The sequence below is a fragment of the Zeus faber genome (assembly GCF_960531495.2).
Source record: "Zeus faber genome assembly, chromosome: 16".
In the NCBI taxonomy this organism is placed as follows: Eukaryota; Metazoa; Chordata; class Actinopteri; order Zeiformes; family Zeidae; genus Zeus; species Zeus faber.
The window spans coordinates 18,234,544-18,241,461 of NC_137202.1; the positions used below are offsets into that span (position 1 = coordinate 18,234,544).

General features: G+C 44.2%; 1 protein-coding gene across 1 annotated transcript in view; it reads left to right on the forward strand.

The window, feature by feature from the left end:
* Positions 1-6,918, forward strand: part of nrg3a (neuregulin 3a) — a gene marked incomplete at both ends in the record, with an annotated part of 356,266 nt that overhangs the window by 301,833 nt on the left and 47,515 nt on the right. The window lies entirely within an intron of this gene.

Here is a 6,918-nt window from a genome sequence, read left to right on the forward strand (position 1 = left end):
ATAAGAGGGAGTAACCTACAAGGTGTCCCTGTTACATGCGGTTCTGCACAGTGTTTTCATTACTTTCATTCAATGAAACACATCTACAATAAAAAAAATACTGATTCAGTCATTCTTTAAAATCATTCATTATTTTAAATCAGAGATGTATAAATTGATTCTATTAGATGTACAGAAAATATGTTCCATTCGGAAACATGTTTATTTTTCAGTAAACAAATGCAAGATTATCCCGTGAGCCTGCATTGGTCAGCCCTGCCCCAGCGAAGGATCCGCCTGGTCCCTGTCATGTTCCAGCTGCCCCCTCGAAGTGGATCCTGCTGTATATTATTACAAATTAGAAATACAAGAAATTATACCAGATTATTCAAACTTTGGGCAGAAAATAATTTAAAAAAAATTAAATCAATGATTATTGTCAGGAGCAACTTTTTTTCTTTAGAGGTCAAGAAGCAAAGAACTAAATTACAGTATTATTACATTTTCTTGCATAAACTCTTGGACCAACCCCATCCCGCATGTACCTATGACTGACAGCTTCTGCCACTACAAGCTCACATTTTTATTTATGTAAGAATTATTTATTATTTTTTTCAATCTCTCCTTCTTACTTCTCCCCTTTAACCAAATCTCCTTTTCTGCTTTCTGTTAATGAGAATTGATTGCCCCACTTCCAACTCACCCTTTACGCGACGGTTGATCTATCTGTCCACCACAGCGTTAACTTCAACCAAGTTATCCGCGCAGACCGTGACGTCAGCTTGTAGTTTCAGTTTTCCCTTGTACCTTTTTCTTTTTCTGTCTTCCGTTTTCTTCTCAACCAACCACTCTGCCTCCAAGAGTGAGTTAGTGACCCCTCGTCAATTTCGTCTAGATTTTTGGAGACCGCATAAGGTATTCTGACTGTAAAGTGTCGGACAGCGTCTACCCCTCCCCTTTCCGGAAGGTTACCCTTCCTTCGCCTTCTTTTTGTTCACACAATCTTACACTTCATCCCCCGGTGAGCAACCAAACTTCCAATCCTTTACCTTGTACCTACCTTTTTTGACTTTTGGGACTTTACCTTGTCTAGTCCAGCTATCTCGTCACCTATCTTGTCCTACTTGTCCCCTGCGTTAAACCTCCCCCTCCTCCTTCTGCCTGGCACTGTGCAGCCTGTCCACATTGTTCCCTGTTACTAAGTGCTGTGAGGCGATGCTCGCCGGGACTGGGTTTTGAGCGGTGCCAAATCAAGGGGTTCACAGGCAGGGCAGGCAGCCGCCTCCGTCGACCTCTGGCATGGCGGCGTCTCCAAGGATGGGGGGGGGGGTGGATGAGACCTGGAGGAGTAAGAAGGAAACGAGGAAGGACGAGACGGAGACCACGGCAGCCGAGCTGGATTGTCGCGCACTTTCTTAAGAGGTCTCAGGGGGAGGCGTGGAGAGTCTCGAGTCAGACTCCCCTGTCCATCCAAGCAGAAAAGACACGAGGGGTAAAAGATAGAGAGTCTGGCTGGCTGGGAGTATCTAACTGTACCCAGCCCGATCAGGCGCAGCGACAAAGAGCTTTAGGATTATGTCAAAAACATCAGGGAGATAAAATCTCGACGGTTTAAAAAGTGACCAAAATAGACAAATTGGAGAATGATTTTCTTTTGTCGAATCATTTCTTTTTTTTGTCGAACGATAGCTGGGCAGAAGTACTTTTAAAGAAGCTTTTTTTTTTGTTTTCGGGCTGATCTCCAAACATAAGGTCTCAAAGCGGTAAAAAAATAAAACGTTTCTGGCCTCCCTTGGGTTTATCCGAGCTAGGGTCTAATCAAGTCCTGAAAGCAATGATAGAAGTCCTTAAAACCGCCATGTCAAAGATTAACCGCAAGTTTAACCGTAGCCATGGATTTTTGTTTTTGAGTCTCTTGACAGCAGAACTCGCCCCATGGGTTAATTTCCGTGCGCAAAAAGGATTTTTTTCGATTTCCTCACAATTTGTCAAAGAGGCACTAGGGGTTGTTGAGTTCACCCTTTTAACGTACACGTCAACTCTTTTTTTTTTTTTCGTCGTCTGAGAGTTCAAAACGCTTTTGTCGGGCCCTTTCTGTTTATCGCAACCGCAAGGTCGCTGTTTGGCACTTACTTTCCCTATGAACTTTCAAAAGAAATTGCCGTGTTGCGAAGCTAAGGTGGAGTGCAGTGTAAATGTATTCTGTTTGAATAGTGTTCTCTCGCTCTCTCTCTCTCTCTCTCTCTCCGCCTGATCCTAACTTCGAACCTTTCATCTATATACTGTAGCTCCTCTTCTATCATTGTCTGTATTGACTTGAATAATATTTTCCCTCCTCGCTCCCGCCGTGGCGAATTGCAGGCCTGGGTTTTAAAAAAAAAAACCCTCTCCAATGCAGCGCGACGCAATCCGAATCAGAGTTATTCTCATCAATTACACGGGCGTCGTATCATGCTCTGTAGATTGAGAGATAGGGATTTTAGAGATTTAAATCCGAAAACAAATTTCATTTACACTATCTTTATGAGATCTGATTTCATGCCCAGCGGGTTGCGTGTGCTCTCAGACAATAACGACAAGTCCATTTTACAGAGAATCAAATTTTGTCTTGTATGCTGTTCTCTGTGTTGTGGCATAAGGTGAAGAAAAAAGTGTAAAATGTGTGATTGCTAAGCAAAAAACCGAGGGCGGCCTATGGTATATGCGGACGCCTTGTTGAGGCGAGAATAATTCAAGTCACCTTGAATGGCGACACAGAACGCTTGATTGGTGATTGTTCATACAAACCAGCTTGTTTCAACACTGGTCGACACAGCAGATCATTCTGCAGGTAAGAAAAGACAAGGAGATACACAGTACACAGTGCAGTATGTCTACTCAATAAAAAAAGCTTTCTTTCCAACCGCCCCTGAAAATTGGAGGAATATACGGAAGTCGAGTGGAGTGCAAACTTGCAAAAACGACGTGGTTGCCATGGCGGAATGTTTCTGTCTTTGCTTTTGCCTTTCTTGATAAACAGCAGCCATTTGGAAAGCAGCTATCACGTTTTTACCGGACTTGGCTCTGTTGGAAATGGCCTGTGCATGTGCGATTCTTTAAGTATGTGCTTAAATATAAATATATATATATATATATATATATATATATATATATATATATATATATATACATACATACATACATATATACATTTATACATACATATATGTATGTATAAATATATGTGTGTATATATATATTTATGTATACATACTGTATATATATGTATATATATCTATCAATATATATATATATATCAATATATATATCAATATATATATATATATATATATATATATATATATATATATATATCGGTTTATATATATATATCGATATATATACGTATATACATATATATATATCTGTACATTTATATATATATACACAAGTTTGAGTGTGTGCATTCAGCACCACACCTTTTCTGAAGCCGCAGTGGAAGTGAAAAGAGGAGTCAGGGCACACGTCTCGCCGCACTCAGAAAGTGACTGGCTTAAGGCTCGGAAATTCTTGTCGATTCTGGCATCAGCTCCCTGGCTCTCATACCAAATTACTGTGGGAAGCCCAATCCAACTTACCAGCCAGGGATAAGAACGTTTCAAGTGTGTGCGCACGCTTGGCTGCCTAAGGCCACCGATGCACGGCCCCGGAAGGGAGGGCGCGCTACGCCGGCTGAGCGCTGGGTTCAATCATCAGGCGCCATTTGAATTTTGAAGAATGATGACTGGCCTCACATGAACTGACACGGTCAAGACGGCCAAGCTCCGTATTTCAGTTGAGTGGACATTGAACTTTTCACGTCAAACTTCGGGTAGGCACCGAGCGTTGGTGTTGTTGCAACATTTCTAACATTTGCATGAAAGACCATTTACATTCGGAACGATTGTGCAGGACAATCACGGTGAGTTAATCAAGCTCAGTCTCGTCCACAGGACAGAGTTGTTACAGCAGTTCCTGATGAATAAAGAGTTGCATGGCAGGTTGAGAAGTTGAACTCCACTTGCAGACTAACTCCATCCGAGATGCAATGGAACAAATACTCTGTGTTGTATTCCCAGCATGCTGACAGCGCAGGTTGAATAAAAATTAAAATAAAAACCCGCTCAGTCTCAAGTCAGTCGTGAATGCAGTCAAGGTGCTCAAGGTGTCAGCGGCCTTATTAAATAAAGACAATTCTATAACAGTTTGAAATGATGCCATACCCCCCCCAGCGTTTCCAAGTGGTATTTTTGTTTGCGCCGCTGTTGCCAAGACAACCGGATCGCTTTCAACGTTTTCCTTGGTGCCAAGTTCTGTGCAAGAAACACCTAGCTGTCAACCCTCCCCCCAATTTTCTCCGGAAATTTCCTGCATTTTTAATTTTTTTCCCGCTGTCCTCTTGGATTTGCTATTTTTCCCCAGAGTTTTAACACCTCCGCTGTTACGTCTCCCCTGGTGACGGAAGAAAAACACACACACACTCACACACAACAGGTACTTTGCCCCTGCCCAGCAGGTAACACCGCGATCCCCGCTCCACAGCACAAGCCGCTGTGCCTTTTTCTGTTCCTCCATTTCTCCCAACAAAATCAATAATATAATAATATCAGTGTGTTTTTATTCAGTGTGTTTTTATTGAAGATGTATTGATTTTGACGCACCCCTCCACCCCACCCCCAATAGTTGACTAATTTCCTTTGTGCCGTAAAACCATCCTTCGTTTTCCCTGGAGTTGGTACCCGGTGGCAGTCCGTGTTGCATCGTGATATGGAGGCTTATAGGGAACCGATCTAAACGCCGATGGTGTCATAATCACACGGCCGTGAACGTGTGTTCAGGCCCAGGGCCAGGGAATGAGTGAGGGGAGGCGGGAGAAGGCAAAACAGCGCCGTTTGGCGGGTATTCGACACAGTTTTTAAACAAGCAGGTGGCTCAGGGGCCGAAGGCAAAATCATAGGCTCGCCGGCAAACAGGGGAGAGTCCGGAGCGTCCGCGGGCTGCCGTCGTATGTTGGCCCGGTCTGCTGCGCCTCGCTGCCGTGGCGCTGGGTCTGATTCCGTGTCTAAAACCACGCACCCTACTTACTGCGGGGGGGGGGGGGGGGGGGACGAAAACTAAGTTGCTTCCTGGTCTGGATCGGACGAATCAGCGGGGCCCCCTCAGTCGATTCACCCGGGACGGGGGCCCGCACCGCCTCTCTGCAGCGGCGGCTCGACCACGCCCCCCTTGGCCCGCCACAATAGCCACTACAGTGTGCATCAACGTTAACTTCATAGTGATAGGTAAAAGCAAAATAGTTATCCATCGCCCCTTTAGCAATTATCCTTTTCTGTCACGATGTCGTGTGCATCTGAAGTGTTCGAAGTCTGTGATTTTATGGGCATTCTCAAACACGAGCATACTTTGATCAATTCCACGCTTTGATTAGGAATGCATGTACAACGGATGCAAACATTCACACACATTCCTGAGCGTCTAAATGCGACTCATTTTATGTGAATTAATGAAAAGCCGAAAGCTGTTCTTGCGAGGCACATCTCAGCGGTGCCATTCTGCTGAGATTCTTTTTTTTTTTCCCCCGCAGAGAGGGGAAAACTGTCGCATTAATAGCGGATCCTCGCCCTTACATTAATTTATTATATCAAACAAACACATTATGCACTAATCTATTTTTATGAAGGCACAACAGAACCTCTGGTGCATTCTATTGTCCTCCAAAAAAAATTACTTTCCACCCTCTGAGAATCAACTTAGTGGCAAATGCAATAGAGCTTAATAGCTTGTGATTGCTGAGCCAATTTGCCCCTACGCCCGTACGCTGGAGTGGGACATTACAGCACACGAACACAGAGTGAAGACAAACCGGAGACAGGGGGAAATGAGTACGATGAACAAGAAAACATCCCCACATAGTTGGTTCTGGAGAATGGTTTGATTGCGAACACTTTTTTACTTTTTACTTTGCTTTTTGCTATTTACTTTCCGAAACCATCCGCACTGAGATGTGCAAACACTCAGACGCTAATGGCACCGGGCGGCCAATTTATGGTGGAGTACCGTATGGATCCTGCCAGCTGGTTGTTAGCTGGATGTGGATTATTCACCGTCGGATTGTTTTGTGGAGAGGCAATTTTTAATCTGTTTGCCGCCGCCCTCCCTCTCGTCCCGCTGGTCACTGATAACTGTCCCTCTGTCTGTTCACTCTTCCCTGTCTCTCTGTTTCTCTTTTTTTGAAAAAACATATCTACAGCATATTCACACATTCGTACTTCCGGGAGCAATAACTGACAAACAAAGCTTATAACTAAAACAAAAAACAAACCCGTATTTTCAATAGTGGTAACAGAGGTAATGAGCGACAAAATTAGCCAACACATACATTTGCAAAGCTCAAAGACCTGGTTTAATCTGAAACATTTCGTTTTTTTACTGCAAGTTTGAGTGTTCACCACCTCATAGCTCTGATGATACTGAAGATTTATTTTTCCAACCATTTTTTTTATACCATACAGCACGTGCTGTTCTTCAGTTATTGATCCCAGAAGTGAATTATCTTCTGGTCATTCTCTCTTGCCGTAGGGCGAAGAGAGAACACGAGCTTCCCACAAACCTCTTTAGTTGTAAACCACGATCGGGTAGGTTGTTGTCGGGGGGCACGTCGGATCGCTGACGGTAAAATCCCACACCCACTGACTAATCTGCCCCCACACTGACCCCCTCCGTGTCCGGGCTCAGTGTTCTGACCCACACCTCCCCTTTAATTCCAACAATAATGATGCTGAAAACGGCCGTGAGTCATTCGGCGGCGATCCCTCCCGAGGTGAGCGGGTAAAAAAGAGAGTTTCACACGCACCAGTTTGTCGGGTGCGTGGTGCGTAAACCTGCAGCCGGCCGCTGACTTTGTGACTGTTATCCTTGCTA